General features: G+C 44.1%; 1 protein-coding gene across 1 annotated transcript in view; it reads left to right on the top strand.

Annotated features, from left to right (window-relative positions):
* The window catches only part of SRCAP (Snf2 related CREBBP activator protein), an 845,719-nt gene that overhangs the window by 731,103 nt on the left and 88,935 nt on the right, over positions 1 to 25,681 (top strand).

Genomic DNA, 25,681 nt, shown 5'->3' with positions numbered 1-25,681 from the left:
AGGGGCAAAGCATGGGAGAAGTATGTTTGTAATTCATCTCTGGAAGGAAGATGAGAAGGGGCTTTTACTCCAGTCTTTTCCAGTAGTCAAAACCATTGGGTTAGCTTTGGGATGTGCAGTAGACTATAGCCACTGCTAGGTTCTGTTACAGGCTATAAAACTGCATCTCCTCCTAAATTTTCTCATCCCACCAGTACATCTTTTTCCCTGCAATTGTCATTCTTGTCTCAGCAGGAAAGGAGCATATTTCTGCAGAAACTAGCACAAAGGCTGTGAAAAATGAAGTGGGCAAAATGGCAGAGACCCACTTTGCCAAACTCTCCTGCCTCCTGGAACACCCTGTACCTCTGATACTGATAGACTTCACATGTACTTGTAACACAGCATTTACCCAGTGGATACCAATTTATGTGACTATACATGAGTAGACTTGTGGGAAATTTATAGAAGGCAAAGTTTATTTTAATTTTATTTCTTTTTTAATTATGAGTCCTAAGGAACGATTTTCGGTGGGATGACAAAAGCATGCCCTAAGAAAATGAAATCAGTCATTAAATGGCTGAAAACTTAGAGCAAATATGCTTTTTTGTTCACTATTGTTTTTGGAGCTGTCTGCCATATGAAGGTCACTTATATGGGTAATGTGTCTATATTGGCAGTTTGTCCCTCATTAAGCCATGTCTATCCATATGACCAATGATTCTGTTTTTAAGAATGGCTTCTACCATTTTGCCTGGCACAGATCAAACTTGCTGGTTTTTAGTTTCGTGGATCCACCCCTACAGCACTCTTTAAAAATGGCATTTGAGTTTTAGAATTCTGGAATAAATACTATCTGGACCTGATGCTTTTCTGGTATGGCCTGTCCTCTGTGAGTGCTTCTTTCCCCCAGTTATCTGGTGGTTCAACTAACTCCCTTACAATTCTTTTGTTTTTGATATACTTGAAAAATTGTTTGTTTTTCCTTTGTCAAGTTTCTTCTCGCATTCTCTTTTGGCCTGCCTTATTCATGTTTTTCAGCTAACTTTTTTTTTTTTTTATTCTCTCTTTATTAAATTTTCATGGATTAACATAAAGCATTATTACACGCCTTGAATTCCAGGCAAGAGATGTAAACTTTTCACCAAGAAACATCAAACATAAAAAAATTTTGAAACATTATTGAAAATTTCATACATTTAAGCAAATAAATATTTTCACGTAGATAAGCAGCTGAATTAGCCATGCTGTATGGATACGTCCTCCGTGCCACTAGGTGGCGGAGCTCTCAAAGTCTAGTAAAGACTTTTAACTAGGTACTCCCTCCCTCCTGTATCATGACAGGATTACCTCAGACTCCTCAATCTGAATTTTAGCTCTCTTCGTCTCCTCTCTTCAAATAAAAAAAGAATCAAAAACATCTCTATATGTATATCTCTATATACTCATAAAGAAGAAAGGAAACAAGAAATAAAGAAGATAAAAAAAAAATGTTTTCCTCAGCAGCCTACCCTTACGCGATAGTGCAACATCTTGGGGCACCCCTCCCCCTTCGGACGATGGTTGCCTCAGCAAACCTCCTCGGTTAACCCCCCGATTCACAGGGCTGGCACAGAGTAGAGGCTGGGGGAGGGGTTGTAGGAAAACAATCGTGGGCTGACCAACAGAAGCTAGGGCATATCCATGTCGGCCTCCTGATTTAAAATCCGGTGCACTCAGTTTTCCACGCCGGTGCCACAAGGACAAATGCCCAAAATTCCCGCCAGAGTATGCGGGTGCCGATCCACTGACACGGGCGCCGGCACACCACGGCATCAATACGGGTGCAGGTGAGCCTTCGCATCGCCGCAGACAACTGTGAACCAAGGCATAGATGGAGCGCCGAAGCGTCAATATGAGCGCCGGAGCGTCGAGACATCCCTGGCGCCGGCGCATTGATGCGGGCGCGGGACCGCCCAAACATAGACACTGGCGCTAGGTGCATCGATGCAATCACTGCAGCGCCGGCACATCGACGCAACCGCTGCTGCGCTCACACATAAATGCAGTGCCGGAGCACTGAAGCGTCGACACGGGCAGTGTAGCGCAGAGATTTCAACGCTGGCACTGACGCATTTATTTATTTATTTAAATTCTTTTTAATATACCGATGCTCAAGACAAGTCTTATCGTACCGCTTTACAGTAGAACTAGGGGGAACCATTTAACTAAATGAGAGAAAGTTACAATGAACAGGGAGTACAATTCGGGATATTTAAGCGAGAGAGAAAAACATTTAACAAAATGTACCTAATAGTAATGCAGGATAGTACAAATTCAATTGATTAGCATGGAGAGCTAAATTAACATTTAATATAAATAAGTAATTCAAGCATAACAGATTCCTTTAGATACTTGGCTGCGGAGGCATCATACCGGGGCGATGACCTGGGCCAGGAATGGGGCAGTGGCAGGGGAAGTGGTTATAGGTGAGGAGGAAAGGTAATGGGAGCGGAGTAGGCTACATTGCTAGTTGAGTAGTGTCTCATCAGGGGAATGCTTGTCAGCGATGTCGGCGCATTGAAGCGGCCACCGACACATAGACACAGTTGTCGCAGCCACGCCAATGCAATACATAGCCATATTAAAGTGAGGCACAACACAAGCTGGCATATAACCGCACGGCTCACCGACTGCGCCGGAGCATTGGCAGGGGCACCAGACACGCCAGGACATCGTTGCGGCTGTAGAGCGTGCAAACACAATTGTGCTCATCAAGCGCCTCCTGACACCAAGGCGTGTATGTGTGTTAAAAAAAAAAAAAAAAAAAAGGGGGGGGGGGGAGTGCGCACCACACTGCTGGATTGTGAGCACAGGGCTCAATGAGCACGCCAAACAGGGCACGGGCACCAGTTGTGCCAGAGCTTCAATGCAGGTGCCAGGTGTGTACACGCGCTTATACCCACCAAACGCCTACTAATGCCAAGGTGTTTGCAAAAAAACAAAAAAACAAGGATGCCCCCTCAAACCAGTTCAAAGCCTACTACTGTGCATTAAAAAAAAAATGCCGATGTAGACGGGCATACTGAAGCCCAGTTTGTCCTTCAGCATGTATACCACCTATGCAGTCAATATAGGTCGGGCAATGACTATTATAAACACCAGCTGCATTCCACTTCCACGTACGTGGCTGGGAGCATCTTAGAGTTGGGAGGTTCCTGCTGAACCAATAACCTACCACAACTCCCAGTGGACAGCATTACGGGAATATCCCTGAAAGAATCCCTTGTGGGATCCTCCAATTATTTCTAATATCACCTAGAAGTTCAACCGGGTTGATTGAGTCGACGATGCAAATGTCTCGTGCTCCAGGACCCATTCCAATACACTGCCTTCTGAGCATAACTCAATGGACAACTTAAAAAAAAAAAAAAAAAAAAGGGGTATGTTCCAAAGGAAGCAAAATGGGTAAAGTCTTTCTTCAGAAGGGCTCATAAACCCCCATGCTAACCACCACATTTTGCATCATAATGCTCAACAGGCTCTAAGAACCACATTTTCTAACAAGCCTTGACTCAATACCCTAACCTCAAGAAAGTGGAAACACTTCCTGAACTCCGTTTGTTGTTTCCGTAGTTTGGAAGTCTCTTTTAGGACTTCAGCAACTACCTGGCAGCCAGCCACCTTCCATGGTTCAGTTCTAGCACCATATGTGATGATGTTTAACGACTACTGGACATATTCCCATGTCCTCCAGACAATTTATTCGGAGATCAGTTCCACCTATATGGTCACTAAGCTTAAAAAAAAACCAGAAGTCCCTTTCATATCTTCTCTCTCCGTCCATCTTATCATAGCGTTAATATTCAGCCTCGGCCCTCTACCGAGGGTTAAAAAAAAAAAAAAGAGAAATTACCTTCTGCTTATAAGCGTTGTCTTATCAACCATTGAGGCAGCAAGCTGATCAGCAACACGCACCACATCAGCACACTAGAAAGCCTCGCCAGCCGCGGCATCCTTCGGATCCTTAACCTCCAAAACCCTAGTCGGGTCTTTTGAAATCATATGGCTACCCTAGTTACCTCGGGGATAAAGTTGCCCTCTTATTCCCAATCTAAAACAAACAAATAATAATACAAATAGATACGGAATGGCTTCTCTCAAGAACGTTCTTCATTCCTTCATCCATGGGGGTCACACTGCCTTCAAAACAGGCATATGCTTACATATCGAAGCACCTCAGTACCTGGTGTTACCTCATTTTCTCCAGGTGGGCAACCACTTTCCCATACAAGTTTTTTCTATGTGGTCTTACTTCTTCTAATAGAGTTTCCCCAAATACTATGCACCAATAGTGCCGCACCATTCGTCGTCTGAGGGAGTAATGTTTCCCTATCTAGACGATAGTTTTTCCCGGTTCCATCCATTCCAATACTACCAAGAGGCAATCTTTGCAGACAATTCTGGCCTAGACAATCTAGGACTCCTAATCCACAAAAAAAAAAGGGAAAGAAAGCAGTCAGCATTGTAGTCTATTCAACTGCACTTCATAGGAGCCTACATCGTAATATTCACGACAAGGCTTTCTACCTCACCAGAGAGCATTAACTCTCTCAACTTGTTCTACAGCTCTTCTTCACAGTACTACAGTGACAACCCGCCAGACCATAACTGTTTCTGGGACATGTATCCGCCGCCTGTAATGCGGCCTCAGGCATTGACCACTCACATTCCTTTGCCTGCAAAAAAAAAAAAAAAGGGACTGGTGACTACTCCCGTTGACATTTCAACGTGCTCACCCCTACCTTCCCTGGGCCATCAAATAATTCTCACCACAGCTTCTGAACGAATTTCAGACACAGGCTCTATAGAGTTCGTACAAGTTCACACTGCACATAATCCTTCACGATTCCCAACAAGGGAAAGATGGTCAGGATTCACATGGAATCCGACTTCCATGATTTTTTAAAGTTAAAAAAAAAAAAAAAAAGTATCTGGCTCCTGGAGAGGCAGTTCACAGTTTGGAAAAAGTTCATTGACTATCCATCTCACTTCACTCAATTATCTGCCCGTAATTGACTATTCCAAGCCAGACAAATTCAACATCAGTTTTGCTCCTACAAAGGGAAACTGACTACCATGGTAACTCAAGACATATTCTCACTAAAACGTCTCACTAAAGTGGATCTCTTGCAACATGGTACAAAAAAAAAAAAAAAACAAAGAACTTTATTCGATTTCTCTGAGCTCACTCAGACGTCAGGCGCCTTTCTCATCAACTGGTCACAACGCATATTTCTGCATTCCCTCTGATACCACTCATCTCTCAAACGATTTCGGAGCGGCCTTGGAGGGAACAGGGAAAGCCATCGGGGCTCCCCTCTGGCTCGGCGCGCGCAAGGCGCCGAGCCTGGATTTTATAACATGCGTGCGGCAGCGCGTGCATGTTATAAAATCGGGCGTAGATTTTAAGATCTGGCCCTAACTGCACTAACCACATCCTCTGGCAACAAATGCTCATTTAGCAGAGTCTAAATCTCAGATGTTTAAAATACATGGGCCAATTTTTTTTTTTATTTATGCATTTTAGATATATTACATCATATATCAACAAGGAAATAGAAAATTCAAACATTTACATCAAATGAATAGAAACTTGTACATGCAATATTCCAATGGATCTCTTATTATCAGGAAATATTGGACCAAGATAGGAATTTATAGAGCTCTTCAAAGTCATGAAAACAAATAGAAATTAAACCAAACACCTAGGACTATCCCTTACTTATTACAGCAAATTCAAATCTTCCCATCTAAATAATCCCTTAATTGTTCTGGTTCTAGAAAAATATATTTAGCCTCTTGATATTTCAAAAGGCATTTACAGGGATATCTTAATGTCATACTAGCACCCCTATTAATCAATTCTTCTCTCATATGGATAAATTTCCTCCTTCGTTCTTGTGTACTACGGATCACGTCCGGGTATATCCATATATTTTGCCCATAAAATTGAACAGTTCTATTTCGAAAGAAAAATTTTAAGACCAAATTTCTGTCCTGTTCAAAAGCAAAGGATACCAGCAATGTTCCTCTTGATTTAACTTCAGTATGCATGGATAACTCAATCAATTCCAACACATTCATAGAGGGTTGATCAGGTGTTTCCACTGATTCAGAAGGCAATAACTTTTTTGAAACAAAGAATACTTTAGTAATTACCGGAGTAATTTCTTTTGGGATTTTTAAACAAACCTCCATATATTCTTTAAACATATCCAAAGGTAACATTTTCTTTACAACAGGGAAATTAACTATTCAAAGATTTAAAAAACATAATGAATTTTCAATACTTTCAAATCTCCTTTCTGAGACAGTCTCCGTTTTTACCAAGTTACCCTGAACCTTTTCAATTGTTTTGATTTTTTCCTCTAATTTTCCTATTTTCTCTTGATTTTCTTTTGCTACTTTTTTTTACCTGCAACCCTCTTTTATTAAGATCCAAAAATGCTTGAGTTAACGTTGTAACTGCAGATTCGATTGAGGTCATAGCATTCCATAGAGATTCTAAAGTAACTACGGGTGGTTTCTGCAATGAAAAAGCCATTTTCGGTTGTAACTGTACCAGATTTTGAAGCGCTGTAATTTCCTCGATGTTCCTTGCTGGACTGGCCTTGTGATGATTCGGTGTGGAGGTAACCACGGCTCCCGCCGCTCCTCCAGCTTCTCCGGGCGTCGAAACCCCGTCCTCCTTGTCCGTTTCAGTATGCCAGAGTCTCTTTCCTCTCCGGGAAAGCCCGCAATATTTCACTCTGCTCCTCCCCCGGACGAGCTTTCGGAGGTGTCAGTGTCTTGGGAGCCCCCGGGCTCAGCAAGATCTCGTTGGCCATGGACAGCGAACTGAGCTCCTGCACTGCTGTCCCAGCGGCCCTCGCCTCCGGCGTCTTCGGGGTAGAGTCGAAGAATCTTTCAATCTTTGGCTGCTGTAATCTGTCTTCCTTAGAGGTAATATTTTCTTTTAATCGAGCCTTACGCTTCGTGTGAGGCATTATCCAGGAATAGTAAAGGCAATTGATAACGGGTAAAGTTTCAGGAACCAAAGAGAGGAGAGACCCTTCCACACGTCCTATGTGTCGGCCATCTTGGTCCGCACATGGGCCAATTTTATGGAACACTCTCCCTGAAGTCCTTAGAACAGAATCTGACTACCTTTGGTTCAAAAAATTACTTGAGGCCCATCTTTTTACTCTAGTGTTGCCCACTTGAGGGTCCCTGGTTTGGTAGCAGCAGCATTTTGTGCAGTTAATAGATGGTTATGTTACTGATGTAATTTCATGTATAGTTAAAACTGTGTATTGATTTTTGATTTGTCCAATACTGAATTGTAATTTCCTGTCTCACTTGATTTGCTGTGTGTTAGTTGTAACCCACACACCCAATTCACACAAACCTAGCAAATTATATATACAGATCTGGTTGTCTTGAAATTTAAGCCTTTTTTCTTTGCATTTTTACATAAGCATTTTTTTTCCGCTATGGCTACAACAGGCATGACAGCAAAAAATACAAGATTTGCTGTGCATATTACAATGCTGTTGAATCCACAAGGGAGTGGAGGTCAATATTGATAAAGCTGTCAATGATGCCACAGTTTCAGGTGGAAAATTCCTACATGACTGCAAAGGACCTTTCCCGCCTTCCAAAACAAACCTCCACAGCAGTACCACAGGCTTGGTAGTCAGATCAAAGAAGTAGTAGTAGGCACCTATCCATGAAACTCCTTGAAATTGTGATGTGCCCTGGTGGGAGATGACTAGCCTTCAGTAACCTACAGGAGTCATAAGGATCCCACCAGCTGAAACAGGATTTCATTATTCATTGGACTGTAGGTCTCTGCAAGGACTCAAGCATATAGCTGAAGAACTTTAGGATACTGTAAGTGTCCAGGCCCCCACCCTCCCCATTTTCTGGCCATGTCTTCAGCAGTCCCTTTAGCATAATTCTTTTCATTTCCCTGGCTCAAGTAAGTAGACTGTCTTTGTTTGTGGTTGATTATGGTGGGAAACTCTCAAGGGGGGGGGTCATGGAAAGTGGGAAGCAGCAAGGTCCCCATTGAAGGATATAATAATCCAAATGTATAGACAGGTTTTTCAAGTTATAGATGCTAGGAATTTTTTGCCCCTCTTGGCTTGGTGCTGTTTTGGGATAATTAATAGCCTTTCTTCATAGTTGGCACATCTTTCTATCTCCTTAACCTCTGGTGTAGCTTTCTCTTCTTTCTGGAGCTATACTAGACTCTGCTGATTAGTTGGTAGCTGACTTTATAGAAGGATCCGGCCAGTCTTATCCAGTGGTAGACCCCTTAGCAGTAAAGCACCATAAATCACAACACTATCTTTTTTTTTCCCCAAACTACTGTTCCAGGATTCATTTTCCACTTTAAACCACTGGTCTTTTCCTCTTTCGACTGCAAAAGCATCTTAACTTGGACACTGATAGGAGTCTATCTTTTTCAAGAGAACTAGTTGCATTCCTTGGCATTCTTCCTTTCATTCTGTACTGTAGCATATAGTCTTCTACTGTTGCAGACTTGAGATGGATTAAAAGATATCAGCTCTCCATATATTTTATGTCCCAGAATCCTGTGATCATGAATTCAATGATTCCACTCTATCTATTCTTTGGTATTTAAAGGATTAATGCACTTTCTGTGCAACACAAGCCTGGCACTTTAGTGTTCCTTCTTTTAGATGCCTGTGGAACTTACAAAACACCTCCCATTTGAAATGACTTATACAAATAATAAAACTCCTTTCTACATTGCAATCCCCACATACACTGTTACTGATAAGGAACATGGATACCCCTACATAATCCATAACCACTTTTTCAATCTTAGAAATATTAACAAATATCAAATTAGTTATCGTAAGATCAAGTTCTTTTAAGTGAAGCATACTGAAAATCATCACAGATAGTCCAAAAATATATTTCAGCAAAATTGTTATAAGAAGGCTTTCCTTTGAAAATTATTGTGGAGCAAAATATAAACCAGGCTTAGAACAAATTATCTTCATAGGCTACTGTAGTCTGCAGCCTGCCCATAATGTTGCCAGCGAAGCCAGGAAGGTCCATAGACTCACCACTGGATAGCAGATAACCCTCTAAGACCTCACCTACTGAATGTCCATTTTTAGGGCCAGTTATCTCTGTCTCCAGCCTCATGAATTATTTTGAGGGGAGGCGGCTGAGGGAAATTTAAGCTTTTCTTTTTCAAAACAATCAGATGGACTAGCTGAGGAGACTGGTGCTTTGTGAGCTCCCCTGAACCTTTATTAACAGTGTGAAACAGTGGGCTCCGGGGATTCAGTTTATGCTGAATATTAAGCAGCGGGGTAGATGAAAATTTTATAGTGAAGAAAACTTAGATATGGCAATGAAACATGGAAAATACAGTGGAGAAACTTATAGAGAATGCAAAATGGCAACTGAGGGTAGAAACAACCTGTGCTAATGAGAGCGGAAGCTGGCAAACACTCTAAACTGTGTATATAATCTTAAAGGGAAAAGTTGGTGAAATTTCAATCAACCATGGATGAGTTTAGAGAAATACTAATATCACAAAATAACAGAATATCAGTGAATGAAGGGAAAATAGCTGAGCGTGAAGAAGCTGCTGAAAGTTTACAAAGACAGATAAGAGCTTTGGAAAAGAAGAATGAAATACCTAGAAAGTAAAATCAATGATCAAGAAAACTGAAGCTGCAGAAATACTTTTCTTTATTGGCATTCCAGAGAGTGTTAAAGATCAAGATTTAAGGTGAGTATGTGAGAAGCTGAAGATTCAACTTGAACTGCCAATTAAATTTGAATGCATTCAGGGGTTGGGAGCTTACAATGAAAATGTGAGTAGACTCAGACCAGCGATAATTATGCGGATAAAATGCCACTTTTTCAAGCATATAGCTTGATCAGAATTGGAGTATGAAGGCAGGAGTATTCTGATTTTCCAAGAGCTTGGGACAAACGTAGCAGCTAAAAGAAGAGAGAATTCCATACTGCGCACAGTTACAGTGCATTCAGAAAGCATTTGGACCCCTTCACTTTTTCCACATTTTATTGCATTACAGGCTTATTCTAAAATAAATATGCATTTCCCCCTCCTCAATCTACAACAATAGCCCATAATGACAAAGTGAAATCAGGTTTGTAGAAATTTGTGCAAATTAATTAAAAAAAAAAACAAAACCTGAAATATCACTTTTACATAAGTAAATTTAATCTGTTTCTCCCATCTCACTGATTTAGGACAAGCTCCATATTTTCCTCCCAATGTTGAAGTATTAAAAGGTGAAATCCATTTTACACAGCCATTTATCTTCTCTCACTCCGTGTAGTTTTTTCCTCTGACCTTAGTTTCCTTACATTACCCAAATGGCACCAGGTATACTCCTTTTCTCCCCTCAAATATCAGAATGATATTCCTATTACTCCTCCAAATCTCCAGCAGGTATTCATGGGCCTTTTAAAGGGATCCATCCCAACTCCTTTCTCCCTTCTTTCCTCCTCCTCCTATGGATGACTGTAAGTCATAAGAACATTGAACATAAGATATGCCACACTGTGTCAGACCAAGGGTCCATCAAGCCCAGCATCCTGTTTCCAACAGTGGTCAATCCAAGTCACAAATACCTGGCAAGTACCCAATGATTAAATAGATCTCAAGCTACTATTCCTTATTGATTAATAGCAGTCTATGGATTTTTCCTCTCGGAACTTATCCAAACCTTTTTTAAACCCAGTTCCTCTACCTTCTGCTCCACCAGTCCTGAACCTATGGGTATATCCTCTCATCCAGCACATATGGAGGTAGCGTTCTATATATATATTTTTTAATGATATCACTAGAATACATGTGAATTTCAGAACCAATTCAGCCAGTGTTCTCTGCCTCCAGCCGTTGGATGGGAGCTGGAGTTCAGCTATTATAGCAAAAAAAAAAAAAAGAAAGAAAGAATGAGGATTTGTTAGGAGATTTAGTCGCCTTACTATTTTTGAAGTGGCTAGAAATTTGGACCATGCTCCTGTGGATGTTGCTCCTGCAGTGAAGCAAGCTCTGGCGACAATAATCTGTTGTTTTCTCCTTTACCATTTCTTTTATCGGCAAGGAGGAGTTCCTGCTCTCTAATTCCGTTTTGTTGCAAGTTAGATTACCTGCACTTTGGGAGCAGTTTTACTAGCTCTGTCATAGCCGGGAGTTGCCTTAAAGCCTCTCAATGTCTGAGAAAGGTTGCCACTGCGGCAAGTGCGGTGCGAAGCGCAGTTCTTCTGAAGGAAGTTTGTTCATTTACCGCAGTAAATCTGATTCACCAGATTTGGTGAAAGTTTCGGCTTCAGGTAAGCAAAAGCCTCCTCCTAGCGCAGCTTCAGCCACCGGAGAGCCATAAGCAGCAGCCATTTATAATGGCTGACATGCGGTGGCCATCTTGATTGAGTCGCTGGGAGCATCGTCAACAAGGGAAGGTCCCATTTTAAGCCAGGAACCTCCCAAATTAGTTCCTGGGCTATAGATCCTCTCTCTAAGGCTAAACAGGATGTTCCCAGTACCAGCTCTGGGGCCTTTTTGCCTGATTTTTTTTTTCAGGTTTTTGCATCAGGCATTTTATGCTTTACAAAGGAGATTGTGATGATATTGCAGAATATGTACAGGGTGATTCTTCAGCTGCTGAGGTTTTTAAATCTCAAAAGAGAGAGGCTGGATTCAGATGAAGCTGAGTCCCTTTCACTGGCTTTGGATTGTCCGGAATATTTAAGAATAGAGGATGAGAGAGGAGGAAGATGAGATTCATTCAGATTCATTCAGCAGAGGATGAGTAGGAACAGATCAGGTTGCTTCTTAAAGAGGAACATAAGAACATGCCATACTGGTTCAGACCAAGGGTCCATCAAGGCCAGCATCCTGTTTCCAACCGTGGCTAATCCAGGCCATAAGAACCTGGCAAGTACCCAAAAACTAAGTCTATTCTATGCTACTGTTGCTAGTAATAGCAATGGCTATTTTCTAAGTCAACTTAATAGCAGGTAATGGACTTCTCCTCCAAGAACTTATCTGGAGATGTCTGTATTAATTTTGCAGATCTCTTCTGCGTTGTGCCTTGAAGAAGAAAAATACGAAGAGGCTCCAAGTTGGGATCCAAACCTGAGGCACACGTAAGATAGTATCTACCTTTCCTCTGCACAGAGATTGAGGCTAAGATTATAGCCGAGTGGGAATCTCCTGAAGCTGGATATAGGCATCTTAGAACTTTTAATAGATTGTATCCAATGCCTTCTAAGGTACTGGATTGACTTTTTCAGCAACCTAAGGTTGATGCGATAGCTGCAGCAGTACCTAGAACGATTACTATTCCTGTGGAAGGAAGCGCTTCCCTTTAAGATGCTCAGGATAGGAAGGTAAAGGCAGAACTTAATCTTTTTTCTGCAGGTTTGTGCTACAAGGAGCAGTTTGTGCTAGTTATGTTGCTAGGTCTCTGCTCCGTTGGATTCAGCAGTTGTCTGAGGTAACAAGTTCTGCAAAGCTAGAGACAACTACGGCTTATTTATCTGATGCTTTAAATGACATCATCTAAATCTCAGCTAGGTCTTTAGCTCTTACTGTGGGAGTCAGACAGCATCTTTGGTTAAGAAACAGGTCTGATGACTCATTATCAAAATCTAGACTTTCTCATTTACCTTTGAAGGGTAAATACCTTTAAGGGGAGGAACTGGATCATTTAATGAGGAATCTAGGGGATCCAAAGGTTCAGAGATTACCTGAGGATAAGATCATACCCAGTTTTCATCCTTATAGAAGCTGTAGTCAATTTATGGAATCTAAAAGATATAGGCTGGGCAAGCAAGCAATGCCTCAGCCTTCTAGAGGTAAAGGTAGAGCTCAGCCCTTTTGTGATACAAGGAGACCAAGGGGTGATGCTACCCACTCTACCAGTGGTTCATATAGTACACATTTCTAGGGGAGCCTATTTGGGGGTAGGTTACAGGATTTTCTTGGAGAATGGATCCACATTACTTCAGATCAATGGTTTTGGATATAATCCAATATGGTTACACCCCAGAATTAAGAAGATTGGTAAAAGACCATTTTGTAATCTCACCTACCCATTCTCATGTCAAGGTTGCCGCAATTTATGGGACATTGAACAAATTGATTCAGTTGCAGGCAGTTCACCCAGTTCCAGTAAGGGAGCATCAGAAGGGATGATATTCTTTTTATTTTGTGATTCCAAAAAAGGATGGGCTTTCAGACCTATTTTGGATCTAAAGGAGGTAATTCAGAATATATACATCCCTCAATTCCATATGGAATCTCTTCGCACGGTCATAGCTTCAATACGCAAAGGAGAGTTTTTATCGTTCCTCGATTTGAGAGGCTTATTTTCATATCCCAATGAAGCAAGAATTCCAGAAATTTCTCTGTTTTTGTATAATCTGCCAACATTTTCAGTTTGTTGCCCTACCTTTTGGACTGGCAATGGCGCTAAGAACTTTTACAAAGGTGATGGTTGTAGTAGCTGCCTTTTTAAGAAGAAAAGGAATTTTAATTCATTGTTTGGATGATTGGTTATAAAGGGCCAAATCATATTCCGAAGGGGTAATATCGACGTAGACGGTAGTCTCATTACTGCAACAATTAAGTTGGGTAATCAATTTTACAAAGAGGTATTTGCAACCCTCCCAGATGTTAGACATCTAGGGGCTGTAATTGATTCCGCAGCTGGTATGGTATACCTTCCACAGAAAAGAATTTCAAAGCTGTGTGCTCAGGTGAAATGCTTTTCAGTTCAGCAAGATCCAACTGCAGCTTTTAGGTTCAATGTCTTCAACTCTGGAATTAGTGCCTTGCACAAGAGCTCACATGAGACCTCTCCAGATTTTATTCCTTTCAAAATGGAATCCACAGATTCAGGGTTACAAGGTGCGTCTTCCATTATCCAGCGAGATTCAAGCGTCTCTAAAAGGGTGGATACATTCTTCAAACTTACAGAAGGATATGCCTTTAGAAAGCCCAGATTGGAGCTTCTGACAACAGATGCCAGTCTGTTAGGCTGAGGAACACATTACAAAGATCATTATGCTCAGTCTCTGGTGCCAGAGCGAGGCACATTGGTCAATAAATTGTCTAGAGACCAGGGCTATCAGACTGGCTCTGTTGTATTTTCAGAGTCATCTTCATAGTAAGACAGTGAGAGTTTTATGAAACAATGCAACAGCAGTTGCTTATCTACACAAGCGGCGAGGAACACACAGTCAAGGTATTTTGAAAGAGACAGATCTCTTGTTTGCTTGGACTGAGAACCATCTGCTTCAGTTGACATCTCAACACATAGGCCAGGTCAATGTTCAGGCAGATTATCTAAGCTGGAAAGTAATAGATCCTGGAGAATGGGAATTGTCAGGAGGCCTATTTGCAGATAGGGCAGAAATGAGAGCCATAGCAGTTAGATCAGATGGCTTCCAATCAAAACAAAAAGGTAAGGAGTTTTTTCAGTCGCTGCAGAGATGTAAAGAGTGAAGCAATAGATGCTTTTCAACAGAGCTGGAAGGGATGCAAGCTTCTGTATCTTTCCTACATGGCCTCTAATAGCTCGAGTGTTAAGGAAAAGAAAGAAAGAAAGAGTGTTAGTGGTGCTGGTAGCCCCCGACTGGCCAAGAAGACTATGGTATGCAGACCTAAGGAGATTATTAGTTGATCAGCCTCTACTCCTGCCACCAGTCAAGGGTCTTCTACATCAGTGATCTGTAGAGATGGAGGATCCAACTCTGTTCTTGCTTTTGGCTTGGCTATTGAAAGGGCAAGGTTAGCAAAGAGAGGTTACTCACCCTCGGTGGTTAGTACAGTGTTGCACTCTAGAAAAGGTTCTACTTCTCTGTCTGTTGGCACATATTGGCACATATTTGAGGAATTTTGTAGGAGTAGGAATTTATCTCTGTGGGTTGTATTAATAAGGGATATTCTCACCTTTTTGCAGTGTGGTTTGAATAAGTTTAGCTTTAAACTCATTGAAAGTTCAAATAGCTGCCATTTCTTGCTTTCAGGGACTAATTAATGGTAGTTTGATTTTTTTTCCCATAGGGATATTTCTCGTTTTCTAAGTGGGGTGAAACATATATCGTCCTATCGGAGCTTTTTTTTCCTCATTGGAGTTTAAATTTAGTTTTGCAAGCATTAACTAAACCTCCTTTTGAGCCTTTTAGTCAACCTACAATAAAGGATTTAACCTTTAAAATAGTCTCTTTGGTCACAATTACTTCTGCAAAGTGAATTTCTGAATTACAGGCCTTGTCTTGTCAAACCCATTTCTTGAGGTTTATAAAAAAGCTGGTTATTTTGAGGCCAGTTCCTTCTTTTCTACCTAACAGGCCGATACAGTACAGAGCGCTCCGGTGGAGCGTTTTCGACGCGCTAGCTTTATCCCTTATTCAGTAAGGGGTAATAGCGCGTCAAAAACGCACATCCAACCCCCCTGAGACTAATAGCGCCCGCAACATGCAAATGCATGTTGATGGCCCTATTAGTCATTCCCACGCGATACAGAAAGCAAAATGTGCAGCCAACCGCACATTTTACTTTAAGAAATTAGCGCCTACCCAAAGGTAGGCGTTAATTTCTGCCGGCGCCAGGGAAGTGCACAGAAAAGCAGTAAAAACTGCTTTTCTGTGCACCCTCTGACTTAATATGGCGATATTAAGTCGGAGGTCCCAAAAATAAAAAATTTTAAAAAAAAATTTTAAATGGGCTCACGGGTTGAAAACCGGATGTTCAATTTTGCCGGCGTCCAGTTTCCGAACCCGTGGCTGTCGGCGGGTTTGAGAACCGACGCCGGCAAAATTGAGTGTCGGCTGTCAAACTCGCTGACAGCCGCTGCTCCTGTCCAAAAAGAGGCGCTAGGGATGCGCTAGTGTCCCTAGCGCTTCTTTTTACAGCGGGCCCTAATTTAAATAAATTAACTTACTGAATCGCACGCACAGGAGAGTGGCCTATGCATGCACCGAGAGAGCAGGCGCTCTCCCGCAATTTTTACTGTATCGGCCTGTAAGGTAGTATCTTCTTTTCATATTAATCAGTGTCTTGTTGTACTTGCTTTTAACAAGAGGGATTGTAAGGAAGATTTTGAATCATTAAAGTTTTTGGATGTTAAGAGATGCTTACATTTTTACCTTGTGAAAACTAAGGATATTCATAAGTCTGAGAGGTTGTTTGTTTTTTTATTATGGACTGCGAAAGGGAGAATCTGCTTAAAATACTTCAATTGCTAGATGGTTAAAAAATGCCATTTCTTCGGCTTATTTATTGCAGGATAGAATGGTACCTAAAATGATTAAGGCCCATTCAACACAAGCACAAACTTCGTCGTGAGCTGAAAGATGCTCAGTAAGTCCAGTGGAGATTTGTAAAGCAGCAACATGGACTTCCTTGGGGACATTTTGAAGGCATTATAGGTTGGATCTTCTCGCTAGACAAGATACCATTTTTGGATCTTCAGTCTTAAAGGCGGGATTGTTATCCACCCAACCTTAGATGGGTTTGGTATTTCCCATAGGTTCAGGTCTGGTGGAGCAGAAGGTAGAGAAAGGAGAAATTGTCCTATTAATTTTCCCTTTACTTATTCTACACCAGTCCAGGACCCCCATTATATATAAAAGTTTGAGTTTTGGACAAAATTACATTTAGCTATTTTATATTTACTAGGTATTACATATGGACTTGACTTCCTTCAAGAAAGAATTTTAAATAAAATTGTTTTGTTGTATTATCCTCAGTTTGTTAGGCTGTGGCTCTGCAAGATTTATACTTGCAAATGAGTTTAATTTTTGTCTATTTTAGTTTTTCTGAGCTTTGACATAGTAAACTGGCTGAATTGGTTCTGAACATCACATATAGTGATGTCATAAAAAAAAAAAAATAATATATATATATATATATATATATATTTATTTATTTATTTATTTATAGGTTTTTATATACCGATAGCCGTTTGCACATCGTATCGGTTTACAGATAACTAAAACTTTTTGACAGTGTCATTATACAGAACTTTTGGCACTGCCATTACATAGAACAGTAAACTTTGCATACAAGAAATATATATATATATATATATATATATATATATATATATATATATATATATATATGAAAAATGCACTCCAAAAAGAGTGGGGCAAAAGCACTTAAACAAAAATGACTACGATGTAAAAATAGGAAATAAATTTGTTACAAAAATTCTTTATTCATACATATATATGTATATATAGAGAGAGAGATTCAAAATAAAATGTTAGTATGCTACAATAAAGAACTGCATGAAACTAATACACAAAAATAGTCCCATGAAATGATTGAAAGCAATGTCTCACACTGTTAACATCAAAAGAGATATTAATGCATAACCATATTATAATGTCTAACCACGTGAGAAGGCAGCTTAAAATTGAACACTCCTTAAGAAGAAGCTCAGTCAACCACAAATTTGTTTCTTCAATGTTTTAAATGAGCTACTTGCTAATTTCATGGAATGCCCCTAGTCCTTCTATTATCTGAGAGAGTAAATAACCGATTTACATAAACCTGTTCCAGCCCTTTCATGATTTTGTAGACCTCTATCATATTCCTCCTCGGTCATCTCTTCAAAATGAACAGCCCTAAACTCTTTAGCCTTTCTTCATGGGGGAGCTATTCCATGCCCCTTATTTTGGTCGCTCTTCTCTGCACTTTCTGCAGCACAACTATATCTTTTTTTGAGATGTAATGACCAGAATTATACACAGTGGTCTCACCATGGAGCAATACAGAAGCATTATGACATCCATGATTTTATTTGCCATTCCCTTCCTAATAATTCCTAACATTCTATTTGCTTTTTTGACTGCCACAGCACACTGAGCCAATGATTTCAATGTATTATCAACTATAACATCTAGATCTCTTTCCTGGGTGGTAACTCCTAAGATAGAACTTAACATTGTTAAACTACAGCAAGGGGTTACTTTTCCCTATAATGCATCTCCTTGCCCTTGTCTACATTAAATTTCAACCGCCATTTGGAAGCCCAATCTTCCAGTCTCACAAGGTCCTCCTGCAATTTATCACAAACTGCTTGAGATTTAATTACTCTGCACAATTTTATGCCATCCACAAATTGATCACCTCGCTTATCATATCCCTTTTCAGATCATTTATAAATATATTAAAATGCATCCGTTTAAGTACAGATCCCTGATGCATTCCACTGTTTACCTTTTTTCACTGTGAAACAGACCATTTAATCCTACTCTCTGTTTTCTGTCTTTTAACCAGTTTGCAGTTCACAAAAGGATATCCTCCTTTGGATTCTGAAAATCTACAGGTTGCCTTCAGTGAAGGGACCTCTCCCTCTTGTTAGAACAGAAAAAACAGAAAGTAACTGAGTCCCTAGTTAGAGGGTACTTAGAGCTCAAATAAATAATCATAAAAACTATAAAAGGGATAAATAAGGAGGATGGACAGAAATTCCCATATCCAAAATAAGTCTCCATGAAGAATTTGAGTCAGAAAAAAAAAAAAACAGAAAATAGTAGAAGTCAGCTAAGACATGCTACCTTTGGAAAAGGAAACTAAAATCCACACGCTAAGTTGGTGGTAAAAAGTTTATATCAGAGGATCACACCCATTTACTCTCATTCACACTACTTATGTTTCCTCTCAAAACAAAAGTGGTTAGCTCATACACCTGTTCCTATTACGGTTCCAAGGTATCTCAACATACATACTATTTCAAATGAGGTCTCATGAGGAACCTATACAGGGACAATATTGCCCCCCCTTTTTCCGCTGACTGGCTCTCCCTTTGCAGCTAAGCATATTTCTGTTTTTTTGCCATCGCTTTATCCACGCTTTTAGCCACCTTAAGATCGTCAGATGGAGGAGGAAATGACGTCGTCAAACAACATGGACGTCTAGCCCTGTTTCTCTGCCTCCTCTGCGGGCATTTTCTAGGCATTTTTCTCTCCCTCTACTTTAGCGAAGCTACCTCCGCGAACCTCCGCATTTGCAGCATAGAGCTTACCTTACCATGGCTGGTAAAAAAAAAAACCAAAAACTGGTTGATTTAGCCATATAGTCATTCGATGCCGCAAGCTCATCGCTTTGGCAGCCCTGGGCAGGGATTCAAACCGAGTGTAAAGAGGAGGAACAGCCGGCTTTGATCCATCAACTATGCAGGATTGCGAGCCCAAACATGACCTCTCTCACAAAAACAGGACTTCAATAAATGGTTTGCGGATCTAAAAAGTGATATCCCACTCTCTGAAAGATGATGTCACCCGCAACTATGGAAGGCCTCCACCAGGAAATGCGCAACCCTTGGCCACCGCGTGGGAAGATGCGGAGGGGATCGTGGAGGCCATGTCCTGAAAGTCGCGGTGATTTCTACCGCGTTACCGATATACAATGCAAGCAGGAAGAAATGATCCTAAAATTAGAAGATCTTGAGAATTGGTCGCGAAGATCGAATATACGGATCAGAGGTCTACCAGAACTCCCTGAATACACTATCACGATGGAAGTCACACGGAAAATTTGCGCGGTGATACTGGCTTCGGACCCAGAGCAGGGGAGGCCAACATGGCGCAACGATGTGGTAGTGGAGCAGGCCCATCGAGCCCTCGGAAGTGCACCCTGCAGTGCACCCAAAGATATAATTGCATGCCTCCACAGTTATCTTATTAAAGAAGATCTGTTGCGTTGTGCCCGAAGGATGTCCCCCTTAAGTTGGGAAGGACACGAGCTGCAGCTCTACAGTGACCTGGCCCCGGCTACACTGCGCCGCCGGAGGGAGGTACAACCGCTAAAGGCGATTCTCCAGAGAGAGGGTATCTGGTACCGCTGGGTCTTTCCCTGGGGTTTTGCCTTTACCTTGCATGGTGCAACGTCGCAAGTTAAATCAGTGGCGGAGGACCTTCCCATCCTGCAGGCTGCGGGAGTCGACGTTTCCCAGATGGACAAACGCCAATGAAAACCACTGCCCTCAGTCAGCCCCAATGGCAGCGTGTAGGGAAGGGCGGTCGATGCCTCACAGCAGAACGCGGGACCAGACAGTGCTGATATGGAAGAGCCATCTTGAGACTGAGACCCGGGATAATCGATTAAGGAGAACAGTTGTGCGGCCCACCTTACCTTTGGGAGTTGGAGCACAGACTCAGTAATCTGTTGGTGGGCCAAGAAGAATTCTACATTCTGTTAGGGATGTCTTGCAGGGACACAGTAGGACCGATAAGAACATAAGAAATTGCCATGCTGGGACAGACCAAGGATCCATCAAGCCCAGCATCCTGTTTCCAACAGAGGCCAAAAACCAGGCCACAAGAACCTGGCAATTACCCAAACACTAAGAAGAACCCATGCTACTGATGCAATTAATAGCAGTGGCTATTCCCTAAGTATAATTGATTAATAGCCATTAATGGACTTCTCCTCCAAGAACTTATCCAAACCTTTTTTGAACCCAGCTCCACTAACTGCACTAACTACCTTCTCTGGCAACAAATTCCAGAGCTTTATTGTGCGTTGAGTGAAAAAGAATTTTCTCCGATTAGTCTTAATTGTGTTACTTGCTAACTTCATGGAATGCCCCCTAGTCCTTCTATTATTCGAAAGTGTAAATAACTGAGTCACATCTACTCGTTCAAGACCTCTCATGATCTTAAAGACCTCTATCATATCCCCCCTCAGCCGTCTCTTCGATAGAGTCTCTTGGACTTATCTATTTGCAGTGTTGCATAAGATGGGCTTGGGGGCTCCTTCGCTGTATAGGTCCAGGCGCTCTATAGTGATCCCCTAGCGTGTATAAAAATAAACCATAGCTATACACCCCTATTCCCGATATGGCGGGGCATACGGCAAGGCGATCAGAAGAGCAGGGGATGTCTATGGGATCAAATGTGGAGGACAGCAGTATAAGATAACACTTTTTTCCTAGCATGTAGCAGATGGACTCAAAACAAGTGGGTATAGCGTGCTCATGCTAGCAGTTGGAGACGGATCTGACGTCAGCATGGGTACATATACCCCCGCAGGAAGTGCAGCAACTCAGTAATTTCCGTCTCCAAAGCAGTTTGGAGCTACCTCATGCTCGCTGAGCGTGTTTCCAAATTCTACACGACTAAATTCATAGAAGAAACCTACCTGAAGATGAGCCCCGCACTCCTGCGGTGATACCACTCGGTCCCTCCCCCAGTTGAGTTTCCCGAGGTGATTTCCGTGGTCCCTTGGAGGGTAAGTGCCTCGATCCAGTGGCCGAATCGCGGCAGGGACCTAGCCCCTGAGCGAGACGAGTTCGGGCGCGGCCCAGAGGCAGCCTCTGTCCCGGTGTGGACTTGGCCCCCGAGCAAGATGAGTTCGGGCGCGGCCCAGAGGCAGCGGGTGCACTTCCTCGAGCACGGCGGTGAAGGTGATCACCCTCTCCCCCCGCAGCCGGAGACCGCCCGGGTCGCAACCGGGAAGCGCCGAAGACAAGGTAAGGCGTACATCTTTTCTTGTTGGTCTCCGAGGAAGTGAGGATTCGCAGAGCCGCCACGGAGGTCGCCATTTGCCTGCCTGGTTCGTCACCGCGCATTAGGCGCACGCTGTTCGGCGCACGCTGTTAGGTGCACGTTCGGCGCATGCTGTTAGGCGCACATAGTTAAGCGCACAACTGTTAGGCGCGCGTTCATAGTCGCCCGCTGATAAGCGTCCCTAGGCGCACATGGGAGCGTAAGAGAGCCCATGCGTCGGCGGAGCCGGCACCTCCAGCATCGGGTGTAAGCCTCTGCTCGGCATGCAACCTCAGAGCCACACAGGGCGAGGAAGCAGACTCCCTACGTGCCCAATGTGAAGAGGCCCTGGGAGTTCCAGGCCAGGACCGGTCGCAGCCCAGCATACTTGCCAGTTCCTCAGGGAACACCCCGGACCTAGCAGGCAGCGGTGAGCAGCCGGGGAACCCGAGAGACCTGGTACCCCTCAGACCAGATCCTGCTTCGCTCTCATGGGTGGAATTATTCAAGGGGATTCATGCCCTTGTCACAATGCAGGCTGCTCCCCTAGCGGGTCCACACGTACCAGATGACCCGGCCCCGGGGCCCTCAAGGCCTAGGCACGGCCACTCGCCACCCGGAACCCCCACTTATGGGGATTTAGATTACCCTGAGGAAGACGACGAGTCCCCCGAGGAGGGAGAATTCCCTTGGGGATTGAACCATATCGGACCATGAGGCGCTTCTTTCTGAAAGGGGATCTCCCAGGCCTGATCTCTCAATACCTGTCGGAGCTGGCTATCCCGGGCCATGACGCCCCAGGGGAACCTAGAATGAACCCCCTGTTAGAGGGCCTGCGCCAAACGTCTCACCATTTTCCCCTCCTACAAGCAGCTCAGCAGCTAATCGATCTGGAATGGAATACGCCGGAGGCCTCATTCAAAGGGGGTCGGGCCTTGGCTGGCAAGTACCCCTTAGACCCGGCAACCAAGGAGAAGCTGGCGTGCCCCCAGGTAGACGCCATAGTTAGCGCAATTGTGAAGCGCACCGCCATTCCGGTGGAAGGGGGGACGGCCCTCAGGGATACACATGACCGGCGCATGGACACCATTCTGAAATAAGCCTTTGAAGTGGCATGTCCCTACGAATTGTGACCTGCTGCACCCTGGTGACACGTTCCTGTTTATCACAGGCTAGGAACAACACCCCGGGAGAAGAAATGGAATCAGCTCTCTCGTTCCTCACTGATGTAGCCTCCGACCTAGTCCGGACGGCAGCCAAGGGAGTGTCATCCTCAGTGGCAGCCAGGAGACAGCTCTGGCTACATAATTGGTCGGCCGACTCTTCCTCCAAGGCACGTCTCACGAGAATGCCGTTTGAGGGATCTCTCCTGTTCGGCAGCGACCTCGAGAAACTGGCCAATAAATGGGGCGCCTCTCCATTACCCCGTCTACCAGAAGACAGGTCAAGGAGGAACCAGCGCCCCTTTCCTAGACCATCCAGAGGTAGAAACTCTCAGCGCTTCAACCCTTACAGGACTTTCTACCAAGCACCTCGTTCTCAGGCCAGGAACCAGTCCTTTCGGACTAAGCACAACAAGAGGGGAACCGGCTCGGGTTCGGGTCCCGGCCGTACCCCACAATGACAATCAGCCGACCCATCCGGGGGTAGCAGCCATAGGGGGTAGGCTAACCCTCTTCTACCGCAGGTGGGTCGAGATTACTTCGGACCAGTGGGTCCTCGCCATCATCCGAGAAGGGTATTACCTGGACTTTCTTCGACTCCCGCCAGACAAGTTTGTGGAATCTCCTTGTTCACCCCTCAAGAGGACGGCACTAGAAATTACCTTGCGGAGGCTCCTGTCCCTACAGACCATAATCCCAGTGCCTGCAAGGGAGATAAATTCTGGGCATTATTCCATTTATTTCATAGTGCCCAAGAAGGAGGGCACTTTCCGGCCCGTCCTGGACCTCAAGTCAGTCAACCGATACCTACGGGTCCCCAGCTTTCGCATGGAAACTCTGCGGTCTGTCAAAAATTCAGTACATCCAGGGGAGTGTCTCACATCCCTAGATCTGTCGGACGCCTACTTGCATATCCCAATCCATCGGGATCATCAGCGCTATTTACGCTTCAAGGTCCTGGATCAACACTTCCAGTTCCGGGCTTTACCCTTCGGGTTAGCCACCGCTCCGCGGACCTTTACCAAGGTCATAGTAGTAGTGGCAGCGTCCCTCAGGAAGGAGGGAATCCTCGTCCATCCCTACCTGGACGATTGGCTGATCCGGGCGAAGTCACCGGAGGAGAGCCACCAGGCAACCAACAGAGTTATAGCTCTTCAGGAAAGCCTAGGATGGGTGGTAAACTGGAACAAGAGTTCCCTACAGCCTTCTCAATCCCTGGAATACCTAGGATCTCTGCAGGCGACAGCATCCTAGTTTCTGCCCAAGAGGCTGCATGCGCTCTGGTAAAGTGAGCCTTGACCCGTAGAGGTGGCGGTTTCCCCGCTTCTGCGTAGGCTGCCTTGATAACTTCTTTGATCCAACGGGCGATGGTTGCCCGTGAGGCCGCTTCCCCTTGCTTCTTCCTGCTGTGAAGGACGAACAGGTGGTCCGTCCTTCGTACTGCTTTTGACATTTCCAGGTATCTGGACAGTAGCCTGCCGATGTCGAGATGGCATAGTACTCGACCTTCTTCCGAATTCTTCAAACCTTCCGTGGTAGGCAAGGATATGGTTTGGTTGAGGTGGAAGTGCGAGCCTACTTTGGGTAAGAAGGAAGGAACCGTGCGAAGATGGATAGCCTCTGGAGTGATTCTGAGAAATGGATCACGGCAGGACAGCGCTTGTAGCTCTGAGATGCGGCGTGCTGAGCATACAGCCAGCAGGAACACCATCTTCAAGGTTAACAAACGGAGGGACAGGCCTCGGAGGGGTCTGAAGGCAGGTCCCGCTAGGAATTCCAAAACTAGGTTGAGGTTCCACAGGGGCACTGGCCACTTCAGTGGCGGGCGAATGTGTTTGACTCCTTTCAGGAAACGTGAAACGTCTGGGTGTGTGGCAATGCTGTTGCCGTCACTTCGGGGACCGTAGCAGGATAGATCTGCCACCTGCACCTTGATGGAATTGAGGGACAAACCCTTCTGAAGTCCATCTTGCAGGAAATCCAAGATGATAGGGATCTTAGCGGCATGCGGATTGGTGCCGTGAGATTCGCACCAGGCTTCAAATACTCTCCAGGTCCTGACATATGTTAGTGATGTGGAGAACTTGTGTGCTCGGAGGAGTGTATCTATTACCGGCCCCGAGTATCCTCTTTTCTTCAGTCTAGCCCTCTCAATGGCCAGACCGTAAGCGAGAACTGAGCTGGATCCTCGTGGATGATGGGACCTTGCTGCAGCAGGTCCCTGTGTGGAGGCAGGGGTAGTGGATTCCCTGCCAGTAGTCTTCTCATGTCTGCGTACCAGGGTCTTCTTGGCCAGTCCGGGGCCACTAGAAGAACTAGGCCTCTGTGCCGCTGAATCTTGTGTATAATGGCTCCCAGCAGGGGCCATGGAGGAGAAGCATATAGTAGGATCCCCTGAGGCCATGGCTGTACCAGGGCGTCGATCCCGTGGGAGAGAGGATCTCGCCTGCGACTGAAGTACCTGGGTACTTGAGCGTTGGACCTGTCCGCTAGTAGGTCCATGCCCGGAGTCCCCCACTGATCCACAATCATCTGGAAAGCTGTAGGCGACAGCTGCCATTCCCCCGGGTTTAGGCTTTCTCTGCTGAGGAAGTCTGCCGTGGTGTTGTCCTTCCCGGCGATGTGGACGGCGGAGATGTCCTGGAGATTTGCTTCCGGCCAAGTCATCAGGGGGGCTATTTCTAGGGATACTTGTCAGCTTCTGGTTCCGCCCTGTCATAAGAACATAAGAAATTGCCATGCTGGGACAGACCAAGGGTCCATCAAGCCCAGCATCCTGTTTCCAACAGAGGCCAAAAACCAGGCCACAAGAACCTGGCAATTATCCAAACACTAAGAAGAACCATGCTACTGATGCAATTAATAGCAGTGGCTATTCCCTAAGTGTAATTGATTAATAGCCATTAATGGACTTCTCCTCCAAGAACTTATCCAAACTTTTTTTAAACCCAGCTACACTAACTGCACTAACTACCTTCTCTGGCAACAAA

The sequence above is a fragment of the Rhinatrema bivittatum genome, chromosome 6 (assembly GCF_901001135.1).
Source record: "Rhinatrema bivittatum chromosome 6, aRhiBiv1.1, whole genome shotgun sequence".
Lineage (NCBI taxonomy): Eukaryota > Metazoa > Chordata > Amphibia > Gymnophiona > Rhinatrematidae > Rhinatrema > Rhinatrema bivittatum.
This window is presented reverse-complemented; position numbering and strand designations above follow the sequence as displayed.